The sequence below is a fragment of the Bufo bufo genome, chromosome 4 (genome assembly GCF_905171765.1).
Source record: "Bufo bufo chromosome 4, aBufBuf1.1, whole genome shotgun sequence".
NCBI classification, from domain to species: domain Eukaryota; kingdom Metazoa; phylum Chordata; class Amphibia; order Anura; family Bufonidae; genus Bufo; species Bufo bufo.
In genome coordinates this window covers 70,574,443-70,589,761 of record NC_053392.1, presented here as the reverse complement: position 1 = coordinate 70,589,761, position 15,319 = coordinate 70,574,443, and the positions used below count along the sequence as shown (strand labels likewise).

Here is a 15,319-nt window from a genome sequence, read left to right as displayed (position 1 = left end):
TTTCTTAGTATTTGGTCTTTATGGAAATTATATAGAAATTTTACCTAACATCTTTTATTTTTTTTTTTAATAAAGATGTTTATTAGTATTGTGTCATGATCATAAAAAGATATCAATACAGTATCATCCATCATACAATAAAGATTACATTTCCATAATCTTCTATATTATGCATTTTAGGTGACATATCCCAGTTCAGAGCTGACAACACAATACTATGCATTTTTTTTATATTTTTTTTTCCCTCCCCCCCCCATGTAATCCAACAAATAATAACAGATCAAAGTATATCTAACAAGGGTAAACACATCTCTCTGAGCGCCAACTTGTTCGTCATCACCATTAATACACTTTTCCTGATACCCCTTTGTCTCCTCTTACTTGTCCTGTCTTATATCTCTACCGATCACATACTTTAAGCCTACCTAGCCGTCCTTTGATGTCTTCCTGCAGGTACCAAGCTGTTAGGGCGAACGGTCTCATGATTCTAACTGATTCTGCCTCCTCCATGAAGTTTAACATGAATTTTTTCCATGTCCTGTACAATTTTTTCCCAGCCGCTTCCTTTCTACCTATTGCTTCTAGCCACTCCAAGTGTAGCATATGCCTCAGACGTCTCAAAAATTCAGCCTTTGATGGTACCTCTGATTTAAGCCATGCCGACAACAGACATCTCTTTGCTTCCAGAACTATCCTATGTCCCATTGCCGTGAGGCCTTTATTCTGCCCATTATCATTTTCACCTTCATTAGACTCCCCCTGTTTTCTTGCATGCAACATTACTATTTGGATGTCGAGTTCCTCTTTAGAATTACTGCCATTTCGTAAGATCGTTCTCACCATATTCCAATAGTCTTCTAATTTTGTGCAGCTCCACAGCCCATGTAGCAGATCAGTTTTGGGGGTGGAACATCTCGGACATGCCACAATCCTATCTGGTTTTGCGCTATTGAATGGCATGTCAAAACCATATAAGGCACAGTGTATAATTTTAAAGTGCGTCTCCCTCATTGTTTCATTCATCACTGACCTGTGTAAAGCTGCTATACCATTTCTCACGATTGGGTAAACCTCCTCCAACATCTTTTATTTTATATCCAGGTGTTCCAAAGTTCTTTGTTACACTTTCAGGTTTTCTGACATATGCATATGATAATATCTATAATGGATATTCATATTTTGTCTTTACACAGTTGTGACGATTGTAACTCAAGCCTTATACTGTATTTGCACTATTGTGTGATATTTTACAATATTCATATGTATGGATTATTTAAAAAAAAAAAAAAAACAATAAAAATTGTTTCAAAAAAAAAACAAGATGTCTAGATACCTAGAGAACATACTAGCTACCCATCTTAGTCAATGGAAGTGACGTTAAATTCTATGTTAAGGCCAAATGGTTGAAGGGACCTAAGGGTGTGAATCCATTTAAGTTCCTTCCTTCTCAGGATTTTCTTTCTATCACCACCCCGTCTCAGGTATCCTACACTATCAATAGCACGAAATCGTAATTGGTTTATGGAATGGTTATGTTCAATGAAATGTTTAGCAACTGGTTTATCTAGCGCCCCTTTTCTTATTGTACTTTTATGTTGATTAATTCTCTCTCTCAATTCCATCGTGGTCTCCCCCACGTATATCAAGCTGCAAGGGCACTGTATCATGTATACCACATCCAGTGGATCTACATGTATAGTGTCCTCTAATTTTGAACAACTTACCGCTGTAGGGGTGCGCAAAACCGTTGCCTTTCATGATGCCACTACAGTTGCAGCATGGAGGGCAAGGGAAATTGCCACTCCTCAACGGTGCCAGTCTCTTCTGTCTCTCTCTCTCATTGGTGATTTGAGGGGGTGTGTTTTTATATGTGGGGTATATATATGTGTAACAATGTGGATGTCATTAGGCTTGACAAAGGCTGAGTTTCAGCCGAAACGTTGCTGTTTTTACTTGTCTGGGGGTCGCAATAAAAGATTGGAAGATGTTAAAAAAAAAGAAAGTCTGTCTTTTGTATTGCCAAACAAAATTTTGCTGTGGAGCTATATGAGATCTGTGTACTACCTGGACTATATAGTGCCTAGATCTAAGTGAGACTACTTCATGTACAGGAAAAAAAAAAAAAAAAACATAGTATGAGCCCCTAGCCCAAAACTGACACTATAGGCCCATAACCAACTATTAGAAAAGCCATAGTATTGGTTATCAGTATATTAATTCAGAGCAACTGAACTTGTTGTATCTATTGAAGACGTTTTGATGGCCATTCAATTGCCTCTCTCAATTAGAATGACTTGTACATGTAATCTCCAGCATAAATACTGGTGGCTCATGCTTCAGTCAGAATATTCTGTTTTTCATAATCTGCCAAAATGCCTGTCACTTACAACCCTGTTCTAACACATCTCCTGGGGCAGTTTAATCACAACTAATAACTTTAGTCATGCAAATGCAATCAACATCTTACCTCCATGAGGCCCTTGACCTCATGTTGATGATAAAGACAAGAATATTATGCTGACTGATGCTCTGATTTATTACCATGACCTGGAAGAACGAGAACCTTTACAGTTATAGTATTGGCCTTAACAGTCTATGAGCACCACTTACAATATGGGCCCATAGCTGCATGGATCTATAATACAGCTATATGCATGGGCAGTAACCATTCAACAAAACTCTACTGATGGAGATCAACGTGCTAATCAATCCAGGTAAAAAAAAAAACGTCATGATCACGGTCCAGTGTGTAGGCAGATTCCATGGATTTTCGTTTATTTTTGGCCTTTGCAGTTGAATTTAACATAATGTCAAATATTTTCTTCTGCTTTCAATATTCATCGGGGAAGGGAGTCATAACAGCACATAAAAAAAGCATAAAACACCATATTAGGTTGTAGTAAGGAAGGGACCGTCACCTAATAACTCAAGACGAGCGCAGCTTGACTCCTCACCGCTTCTCACATACAGTAAGCTGCAGAAAACAGATGGGGTAATAGCTCATCTGCTGGGAACACAACCATACAGTACAAATCTTCCTAATGGCTGGATCACTTTGTGAAATACAAATGAACAAAAGATATAAATTATTGGCAGGATATTTTTATGGCACAAAATAATAACAATGAAGCCATAAATGAAATCTGAGAGATGTTATTATTATGACAGGCATATTCTCCACTGATTTTTAAGCAATTCACACAGCGGTAATTGTTAAAATATGCTGTTTGTTTCCGTGTATTGTTCCCCATGTAAACCCCCAGCCATGAACATAATACATTACTTCACTGCCATTTAGCTGCAATTTTCTTCATCTTAGATCTCTCTACAGAGCCTGCATTGAAACAATTACACAGTAATAATGATACATGGAAAACAAGAGTAATGCTCACCCTAAAGAGACAAGTATCGTAAATGCACTTGCACACGTCCAATACAATATCACTATTACAATATCATTTCCCAACATGAGGGTCCAGCCTGATAATCATAGCAAAATATGCCTCGAATTCATGGCGCAATCCGCGTGCTACACAGTATTTGGACTTGTCACAGATTTTTCAGTAGATTTGTCCCAGATAGATGTATTTATTGATAGGCGGATAGATATGAGATGCATGTGTCTTGGATGTGTCTGCAAGAAGCAACCATCAACCTTGTCCCTATACTGACCCTACAGCATCTTGAGTCAGTATAGGGACATGCAGTATTTAGTTAGGTAGATTCAATCATTATTCTGAATTTTAGCATGGAAACAACCGGGTGTTCACTCAGAATTCTGTGTGATTCATATCGAGGGCAGGTGCTGGCAGCAAATCAAAAGTTTAAAAAGTTTTGATAATTTAAAAAAAAAAAAAATGTCTCTAATTCCATAATAGCACTTTATGTAATATACCTTATTAATGCTTTTTGTATATTTAATAGACTTTACCCCTCCTAAAGCGCACCTTTCCTTGTGCGCTTAAAATTGACTTTTCTGTCCTGCATGTCAGCTTTTAGCGTAGCGAAGCAGGCACAGGCAGGAGCCCACTCCGTTCAACTAATCCTGGCATTGCATATGGTTACAGGGTACCCATGTGCTATGCCAGCATTTAGTAAACCTCCGGGGGGCACGGGCAGGATGAACATTGCTGCTACTCCCTGCACTGCGGCGCCATTCACAAACTGAGCAGTCAGCGGTGTACAGAAAAGTCAATTTTAAGCTCATAGGGAATGGTGTGCTTTAGGGGGAGTAAAGTCTATTAAAAATACAAAAAGCATTAATAAAGCATAGTACAAAAAGTGTTACTATGGCATTAGGGACATTTTAACAAAAATGTAATCAAATGTTTAGTTACTCTTTAAGAATGAAATGCACAGTCTGCAATAAACTAAATCTTGAACCAACCTCATTTTTTTCTGTACATGAACAGTCAACTTTGTTAAAAAATAAATAAATATGTAAAAATAGCTTTTTGCCTGCACCTCCAGAATCAATGCTATACATTTTGCTGCAAACGCTGTGCAATCGCCCCTTTTTCTAAAAACCATCTTTGATTTTGCTACCATTTGCAATTAAGCATTTCAGTGCGTCGATACCAGTGTGGAAGGAGATGTGTAATTGTGCCTCTTTTAATCACTGATAAAACAGCTGCACATTTGCTACAGTGTATAATTAAAGGGCTTCTGTCACCCCCAAAACACATTTTTCATTTTTGGGCTTGTTAAAATCCTTATTGAACGACTATTCCCTATATAGGTCTCTTACCTTGGTCTGTGGCTTCGTTTCATTAAAAATCGATCTTTTAAAATATGCAAATGACTTAACTACCAGCAAGTAGGGCGTCTACTTGCTGGTAGCCGCCGCATCCTCCTTTTAAAAAACCGCCCCCTCCTCCTGTTGATTGACAGGGCCAGTGAGCGCTCTCCTCCTCCGGCTGGCCCTGTCAGCATTTCAAATCCCGCGCCTGTCTTCATTCGGCACAGGCGCTCTGAGAGAAGGACGCTCGCCTCCTCAGCACTCCCTCAGTGCGCCTGCGCCGATGACGTCTTCTCTTTCGGTGACGTCATCGGCGCAGGCGCACTGAGGGAGTGCTGAGGAGGCGAGCGTCCTCTCAGAGCGCCTGCGCCGAATGAAGACAGGCGCGGGATTTGAAATGCTGACAGGGCCAGCCGGAGGAGGAGAGCGCTCGCTGGCCCTGTCAATCAACAGGAGGAGGGGGCGGTTTTTTAAAAGGAGGATGCGGCGGCTACCAGCAAGTAGACGCCCTACTTGCTGGTAGTTAAGTCATTTGCATATTTTAAAAGATCGATTTTTTTTTATGAAACGAAGCACCAGACCAAGGTAAGAGCCCTATATAGGGAATAGTCGTTCAATAAGGATTTTAGCAAGCCCAAAAATGAAAAATGTGTTTTGGGGGTGACAGAAGCCCTTTAAGCAGTTCATTAAATTTTAGCACTGCGTTCATAACAGGGCATGTTTAATTGAGCCTCTGTTAGTTACCAAAAAAACTGTTTCAATTTAGCTATCGTTTGCAATTAGGCATTTCAACACATCAGTATACCAGTTTCAATCAATGCACTGCATTGTACCACATCATCATACCAGTTTCATTCAACACATTGTATCAATATATAGTTTTGGTTAACTCATTGTACAGGGAGTGCAGAATTATTAGGCAAGTTGTATTTTTGAGGATTCATTTTATTATTGAACAACAGCCATGTTCTCAATGAACCCAAAAAACTCATTAATATCAAAGCTGAATATTTTTGGAAGTAGTTTTTAGTTTGTTTTTAGTTTTAGCTATTTTAGGGGGATATCTGTGTGTGCAGGTGACTATTACTGTGCATAATTATTAGGCAACTTACCAAAAAACGAATATATACCCATTTCAATTATTTATTTTTACCAGTGAAACCAATATAACATCTCAACATTCACAAATATACATTTCTGACATTCAAAAACAAAACAAAAACAAATCAGTGACCAATATAGCGACCTTTCTTTGCAAGGACACTCAAAAGCCTGCCATCCATGGATTCTGTCAGTGTTTTGATCTGTTCACCATCAACATTGCGTGCAGCAGCAACCACAGCCTCCCAGACACTGTTCAGAGAGGTGTACTGTTTTCCCTCCTTGTAAATCTCACATTTGATGATGGACCACAGGTTCTCAATGGGGTTCAGATCAGGTGAACAAGGAGGCCATGTCATTAGATTTTCTTCTTTTATACCCTTTCTTGCCAGCCACGCTGTGGAGTACTTGGACGCGTGTGATGGAGCATTGTCCTGCATGAAAATCATGTTTTTCTTGAAGGATGCAGACTTCTTCCTGTACCACTGCTTGAAGAAGGTGTCTTCCAGAAACTGGCAGTAGGACTGGGAGTTGAGCTTAACTCCAACCTCAACCCGAAAAGGCCCCACAAGCTCATCTTTGATGATACCAGCCCAAACCAGTACTCCACCTCCACCTTGCTGGCGTCTGAGTCGGACTGGAGCTCTCTGCCCTTTACCAATGGCCATGTCTCTGAGTATTGCACACCTTGTGCTTTTGGGCACTCCAGTGATGTTGCAGCTCTGAAATATGGCCAAACTGGTGGCAAGTGGCATCTTGGCAGCTGCACGCTTGACTTTTCTCAGTTCATGGGCAGTTATTTTGCGCCTTGGTTTTTCCACACGCTTCTTGCGACCCTGTTGACTATTTTGAATGAAACGCTTGATTGTTCGATGATCACGCTTCAGAAGCTTTGCAATTTTAAGAGTGCTGCATCCCTCTGCAAGATATCTCACTATTTTTGACTTTTCTGAGCCTGTCAAGACCCTCTTTTGACCCATTTTGCCAAAGGAAAGGAAATTGCCTAATAATTATGCACACCTAATATAGGGTGTTGATGTCATTAGACCACACCCCTTCTCATTACAGAGATGCACATCACCTAATATGCTTAATTGGTAGTAGGCTTTCGAGCCTATACAGCTTGGAGTAAGACAACATGCATAAAGAGGATGATGTGGTCAAAATACTCATTTGCCTAATAATTCTGCACGCAGTGTATTGTGTAAAAGTAAATAGTCAATACCAGTGAGGAGTGTGTTTGTAGAAGGGAAGGGATGTTTAATTGCACCTCTGTCTGAAAATTATAAAAAAAAACACTTGCAATTTTGGTAGTGCCATTTTAAGAATCCATGTACCAAACCTGTGTCTTTTCATTTATAGGCCTCATATAATAACATGTCTGGTAAACGGAACAGTGGCAAACAAAAGATCCATGCTTCATCATCTGAATGTCAGAATATGAGTTGTAGTACAAACAGCAATAGCAGCACCAGTCGTCCATCCAGTAGTAATAGCAGTAGGCCGCAGTTCTCACTAGCTTCTGATCGGCACCAGATTATTGATGAGCATAAAGAGGATGAGATTGTGGACTGGATAGCTCACTCTACCTCTCAGTCAGAGCAGGATTATGTCAATGTCACCTCTGATTCTGACACTGTGCCTTGGAGCCATGGGTCACAGCATTCCTCTTGCTCCTCCTCCTTGATCCCCCAGCATTGTATCATCTCTGTCTTCACTGCCCCCTCCTAGTGGGGTGCCTTCTTTTTCCTTAAGAAGGGGCAACAAAATCCCATGTACTGTGGAACATACTCTCGAGAGTAAAGTCTTCCTGCTGATGACTTGTGTTAGAAGCGGCAACATTTAGACGGTCACTGGCGACAGTGGCACTTGGGGCAAATACAGAGGAGTTAATTGTGAAGGGGGCCAAGGAGCCCACAATGACATCACAGTCTGATAAATGGCAGGGAGGATGAAGACTTTGGTGATGATTGTGAATTTGGACAGTATCTGGGAGCTATACTGGAGTGCTGAGGAGGAGGAGGAAACATCAGAGGGGAGGGTGGTTTTAGCGGCAACAATAAAGAGCAGAGGCAATGTACAGCCAATAAACTGTCAGGACCATGTCTGCTTCTATTGTGATCAGCTCGGGAATTTGTTATTCCTCTGATACGATGGGTGTAGGCTCAAAAGGCAGCCGCTGGCTCTGTGCGAGTATCTCCCGTTTTTCTTCAAAACCAGCACACAAAACCACTGCCATGCGCAAGATTTGCAGGATTAAATTAAGCCATTGGCTTTAAAACACAAACATAGGTATCAGGGCTCTATTGCAGCACATGAGGAGTATCACCAGAACATCTGGGAAAATAGAACTGGCCAGCATTTGGAATAAGTCTGTCCTCATTCTCCTGGTCTTCTTTGTGGCAGCCAGGCCGAATCCACAAGCAGTCAGGGTTGTTTCTTGGACCGGGTGGCCGCCCGGGGCACTGTCAGAAGGGGGGCACCGGCAGGAGATGAGCGCTGCGCTTCCATTGTGGAAGCGCTCACTCATCCCTAAAGTCATCTCATCTGTATCGCCGTCCTCAGGACGGCGATACAAATGTCTGTAATGCGGCAGGGAGAGGTGTGATCCCTCCCTGATCCTGTGATAGACTGCCAGCACTAGGCCGGCAGCCTATCAGAGGCCGGTGCAGGCAGCGCGATGACGTCATCGCGACGCCTGAGCCAGCGAGGGACACAGGCCGGAAGAGGCCTGCATCGCATCCTGGAGGAGGTAAGTATAAGTTAATTTTTTTTTTTATATGTAAAAATTACAATACTGGCACATAAGGGGGGCTGCTGGAGCCTGGCACAGACATAAGGGGGGCTTCTGGCACAGACATAAGGGGGGCTGCTGGCACATAAGGGGGACTGCTGGCCCATAAGGGGGGCTGCTGGAGCCTGGCACAGACATAAGGGGGGCTGCTGGCACAGACATAAGGGGGGCTTCTGGCACATAAGGGGGGCTGCTGGCACATAAGGGGGGGCTACTGGCACATAAGGGGGGCTACTGGCACAGACATAAGGGGGGCTGCTGGCACAGACATAAGGGGGGCTTCTGGCACATAAGGGGGGCTCCTGGCACGTAAGGGGGGCTACTGGCACATAAGGGGGAGGCTACTGGCACATAAGGGGGAGGCTACTGGCACTTGATAGGGGGGCTACTGGCACATGATAGGGGGGGGCTACTGGCACATAAGGGGGAGGCTAATGGCACTTGATAGGGGGGCTACTGGAACATAAGAGATAAGAGGGGCTACTGGCACATAAGGGGGGCTAATGGCACATAAGGGGGAGGCTACTGGCACTTGATAGGGGGGCTACTGGCACATGATAGGGGGGGCACTCTGGCTACTGGCACATGATGGTGGGGGGGCTCTTATTACTGGCACATGATTGGGGGGCATCTATGGGGGCTCTTATTACTGGCACATGATTGGGGCACATCTTACTGGCACATGATTGGGGGGCATCTATTGGGGCACTTATTACTGGCACATTATTCGGTGGCACTATAGGGGCATCTACAGAGGCTAAAAAGAAGGGGTATTTTATATGGGGGGCTCTGTATAGGGGCATTTTATACTGGGACACATTATGGTGGGTACTATAGGGAAGGGGGGAGAGGAGTACTATGGGGGCTCTGAGAAGGAGTATTTTATATTGGCACATTATGGGAACATTAGCTCAACTGGGGGCATTACAAGGGGGTATGTTTTGCACATTATAAGGAGAATTATTACTACTGGGGGGGCATTATGGTGGGCTTTATTACTCCCCTATCGTATGACCCCCTAGTAGCAGCACCAGCCTCTCCCTGCTCTGCTATCCCTCTGCCCCTTCTCCAAATCCTTATTATGAAATCTTTCTCATTAGGATAAAACACAACATCAGTTCCGCTGAGCCCCCGGCCAATGTGGTGAAGTGGTGTCCGAGATCCCCAAGAGCCAAGCCAAGTAACTGTAAGTTTTCATGTGGAGTATGTTTATGTTATACACATATAGCCTACACTGTGCCACACAATATACAGTATACCTCTACACTGTGCCACACAATATACAGTATACCTCTACACTGTGTAGGGGTTATACTGTTTATTGTACAGCATGGCACAGAGGTTTTATTGTCCGGCATGGTGTAACCTCCATACATTTTATGTACAGTATACAGTAATCCGCCTTGCCATCTATGCTTTGAATCTGGTTTTATATGTTACTTGGTTTTTGTACATTTACTTGCGTGTGCTAGTTGAGACCTGCTGTGATTGGGTTTTAGTTATTAAATGCTAACATGACAGTTTTTTGGTTTTGCACATTATTGATGATTGCATTTCATGACTACTCTTCTAAGGGTATTGCCTTCCTTTATACTGCAGTTCTCCTGTACCACTCTGCCTGCCACTTTTAGCAGTTTAAGCAGTAATTTATGATTTTCTTTTGCTCTCAACAAATCTGGTGTTAAAGGGAACCTGTCACCGGGATTTTGTGTATAGAGCTGAGTAGATGGGTTGCTAGATGGCCGCTAGCACATCCGCAATACCCAGTCCCCAAAGCTCTGTGTGCTTTTATAAATAAAACTATTTGATACATATGCAAATTAACCTGAGATGAGTCCTGTTCCTGAGATGAGTCAGGGACAGGACTCATCTCAGGTTAATTTGCATATGTATCACATCGTTTTTTTAACACAATAAAAGCACACAGAGCTATGGGGACTGGATATTGCGGATGTGCTAGCAACCCATCTACTCAGCTCTATACACAAAATCCCGGTGACAGGTTCCCTTTAAGCATAAAAAAAAAAATATATATATATATATATGGTGAGACGGTTGCAAGTACTCTTCTGATATGATTTCATCAAGCAGTTTTGACGGGGGGGGGGGGGGGGGAGTTTTTTTGACACTCGTCCTGAGAGAAATTTTACCTAGAAACTGCACTGCAAGCAGTACAGTGTCTTTGTCATCATCCTCAAATGCTTCTTCTTCTTCTGATTAGACGTCTCCTCCATGTCCTCTGCTCCATCGTGAAACATCCGTGACGAAATGTGTGGCTATGAGAAAACTATTCTTGACCAGCAATTAGCTTGTGTGCAAGCTGAATGTTCACTTGGCCAAGTTGCTGGTGGTGCATTTGCTGTTGTACCACTTAGTAGTGGTAAATGTGGTGCAGTTTTCACCAACATTTTATTCAGCAGGCATTACTAGTTTGGGCCAGCTGCCCATAAAACGAGTTTCATCCTTCTGAAAGTTTAATGTTTTTACCCAAATTTTATTCATCAGGCAGGCAGTAGTACTTCTTTCCACCTGTCCGTAATACATGTCTCGGCGTTCTGGAAATGTGACACAGTTCCATGCCTTGACCCAAATTGTATCATTCCCCATGGCATTGATACTTATGGCCATCTTTCTGTAAAAATTGTTTCATTATTCTCCAAATGTGGGCAGCTCCACGCCAAACTTACATCACCATTCTCCCACTGTTTCTGTTGCATGGGTCGGTGAGGATCTTCACACACTGTCTATTCCCTGCTGTGCTACTACTGCTGCCACTACTATTGCTGCCACAAGCCACTATTACCCCTAAAGACATTATCCTTTCCACATTCACATTGTACTGCAGGTGCTCCCAAATAAAAGGTACAATCTTTTCAAGGCTTGTTCACAACAAGCTACTGTTTTGTCTGAATTTAAAGTTGTTTTCCGATTTGTTTTATACTGATAACTTATACTCAGGCAGCGGGACCCCCACCGACCAGCTTTTTGAGAAGGCCATGGCATTTTGTTGAGTGCTGCAGCCTCCTCACAGCTTAACAAGCACAGAGGCTGTGCTTGGTATCACAGCTCAGCCCTGTTCACTTGACTTGGACTAAGCTGCTCCTCATGACCAATGAACATGACATCACTGGCAAGGATAAGCTGCGAGAAGGCTTCAGTAAGCCCAGCAGTGTCCTCAAACATCTTATTGGCAGAAGTTCCAGGTTTCGGACTCCCACCGATCAGATACTGAGGATCTATCCTGAGGATAGGTCATCAGAATAAATGTGGGTGTATAAATAGGGGCAAGCATTCTGCCTCTGTTAATGCTTAATTTTTGGATGCTTATTCAGAGCAAGCGACTGCTTCTTCTGACACCACCTTGTGTGTGTACAAACACAGGCATGCATCTGATCCCATTAAGACATAATTTTTGTAATGTTGTTGAGAACAAGACACTGCTTTTTCCACTAACACAGGGTGTGTGTTTAAACGCCATCTTCCTTCCTTTTTTAATTTTTAAAATCATAAAATCCTACTGCTCAGTGTGTTTTTAAACAAACTGCTTGTTAACACTGTCAACCATGCATATACCCAGACCTATATATGTCAGTGTCACTCTGACATTATTTGCTATTGCTGTCATTGTATTGAAGAGCAAGGAGGGGGAAATAGAGAAAGAAAAATTCCCTCCCCTCAAAAAATAAATAAATATATAAATTAAATAAATAATAAATAAATAAAAAAGGAAGAGACCTCAGACATATACCAATTTCCAGGCCAATTGGAGGCCTTTTGAGTTGGGTAGATTGATTCAGATCCCAATCAAATTTTTGGAATGATTCTGCGAATCAGACTAATTGAGTTTCAAGAAAATCACCTAGGAACTGTCTTTTAATTAAAGCTGTTATTATAAGGTAATTACAGATCTTTTGACAATCATTTACAGACTGAATAGCTGTAATAAACTAGCAAATAAAAAAAAAATATGACAATAAGACTTTAAGGCAACCTCTGGATCACAGTACAAATTTCACAATAAGTGCATAATTCATTCTTAAAACACCTGCTGTCCTCCTTTTCATCCTTTCTGGTGTGGTTTCACTGTTTCTCTGTCCTCTGTGTGTGTGTGTACTGTAAAATGGTCACTAGCTTCTCAGACTACTCTATGTATATACACTGTGCTTTAGTAGTCTGAGACACTCCTCCCTGTTCTTGAATGGGACAGTCAGTATAAGCATTTCAGACTACCAAAGCCTCAACCATTGATTGGCATTCTCGGCCCTTTCCTGTTGTGTTGGGGCATCAGTGGATCGCAATGAGGACTCTGGCACCAATCGAAGGGCAATGGTGGGGATCAGTTAGGTGAATACAAGCACTTTTATATTTTACACTACTTGAAGCCCATGTGAAATCAGTTTGATGTGGCTGGAAAACCACTTTAATTAGTAAGTATAGGTCAAGATCAGCTGACTGAGGGCGTCGTTTTTGGTTACTTATATTTTCAGTGGCCCCATTTTGGGTTGGCTATAATTTTGCCGGGGGATGTAGTTGTTTTTTATTGCACAACATTACTATACAGATATATGCAAATAATCACCCCTCAGGGGGGTGCATCACTTGTAGCGCTGCATCATAACACGTATTTATAGTCTCTTAAAGGTGCTGCACTCTTAATGGTTGCAATCTCTTAAAGGGCTCAGCAAGCTTAATGGTTCTCACGCAGAAGGACTGACTCTTTAACTATATATAGTCCATGTATACATACAGTCCATAAGTAGTAGCCCCAAGCGGGATCTCCATGCTACAGGGGTGTTGTCAGGCCTTCAGTCCACCAGATGTCCCGCTCTCTGGGTCACTCCTCACTTGAAGCTTTCACACTCTATCTCCCGGACCTTGGCAGGAAATCACCTTACTCCACCCGTCCCCTCCAGGTCACATGTCTCCAGAACCTGATGCACAGACAAGGGCATTAACTCCCCTTCCCTATGGTGGCACTAGCCCTTTTCCCGGTGACCCAGCTCTTCTCACCTGGCCATGGCGAATCTCTGAGCCAAGCGCTAATGCAGGCATCTCATCTGCAGTATCCTCAGCAGCCATGTGATCATAGATCACATATTTAGTTGTGAGGAATAGAGAGTAAGTGGAGAGGCACACCATAAGCTCCATAATTTGTTAAATTTCTCCGGACATCCCTTACCTTCATAGAATGTTCTAATCAAATTTACCAATTTACACCATGAGATTGTGGGAAGTCTATGATCCATCCATCTAATCTCTATAACTTTCCGAGCAAAGAATAAAGATTCCCTTAAAAATATCCTAGTGTTAGTGTGGTGCTACCAGTGCTATTCTTCAAGTATCCCAAAGAGACACCCTTCAGTAAGAAAGGGTACTGGAGTCCCAATAATCTCAGAAAGAAAATCAATCACCTCCTTCCAAAGACTCTGTATAACCAGGCATTCCCAGATCATATGTCAAAGGTTGGCTACTTGGCTTGTGAACAATCACATCTGATACAAGCGGCAGATGAAAACCGACCCATCTTATGTAACATACATTTAATACTGGCGGCTGGTGAAAGGATTGTGAAACTTTGTTGAATGTTTCATTTGTTAAACTTGAGACAAAAGTTTTTCTTGTCTCCAACATTGGAGTCGGAGAATGCGTTAAGCTTTGCTGAAATTAATTGGGAATGTACTGTAGGGCAGATGTTAAACCATGTGGGGCTTTTGGATCTAAGAATACCAATTGAAGGGTACCGAGAAACACACGGTCTGGGATTCGGGAACTGAACATGACATAACGTATTTGAAGGTGCCCCAAAAAATGGTGACCTAGTTGTATTAATATTAGTTTGAACCTGTTCAAAGAACTTAAATACACAGGCAGTAAATAGGTGTCCCAACATAGAGATACCATATTATTCCCTTTGATGTGCTTCTGAAACCTTATTCAGTTCGGATAAAAGAGGATTAAACCACAGAAGCATATCAGCCACGATATCAGAGAATTTATATAGCAATATGGCTGTCACCCAAACCTATGCACTGATAAAAGAAGTCTGAGGCCATGAACTGATTTTCCAAAACATGCCCCAAAAAAGTGCAATCCAGGATGGTAGCTTTATTATATATATATATATATATATATATATATATATATATATATATATATATATACACCGTAACCCTCATATAATATAATTTAATATATATATATATATTTATTTATTTATTTACGCCATTCACCGTATGGGTTAATGGGTTACTTTATAGGACAATTTAATAGATTAGGTTGTTCAGTATACTGTGATGCCGATTATGTGTACTTTTTTTTTTTTTTTTTTACATAATAACAGATTTTTAATTGGCTAAAGAGTTTTTGTATACATTAATTTTTATATTTTTTAACACTTTATGAATGTTTTGTTTTTATTTAAATTTTCCCTCAAGGGTATTTCTCCAATAGGGGACTCAATCACTAGTAAAATACACTGTAATACATATGTATTGCAGTGTATTATGCCTATTGAGAAATACAAACAGGAACTTTATTAGGTGATGCCTCTGGCAGGGCCTGATAGGAGTATTATAATGGCACCTTGGGGAGCCATTGTTAGCCCCCCTCCCTGGAAGATATAACAACCCATGGCCTTGTCAGTTACCCTGTTAAACCCCTTGGATGCCATGGTCACTATCAATAGG

At 41.8% G+C, this 15,319-nt stretch overlaps 1 long non-coding RNA gene across 1 annotated transcript; it reads left to right on the top strand.

Moving 5' to 3' along the window:
• The first annotated feature begins 252 nt into the window (after positions 1-252).
• Positions 253-14,984, top strand: LOC120996948. The gene is made up of 3 exons (XR_005777995.1): positions 253-453; positions 3,579-3,584; positions 14,974-14,984. It is a non-coding gene; the product is annotated as an uncharacterized LOC120996948 (long non-coding RNA).
• Positions 14,985-15,319: the final 335 nt, after the last annotated feature.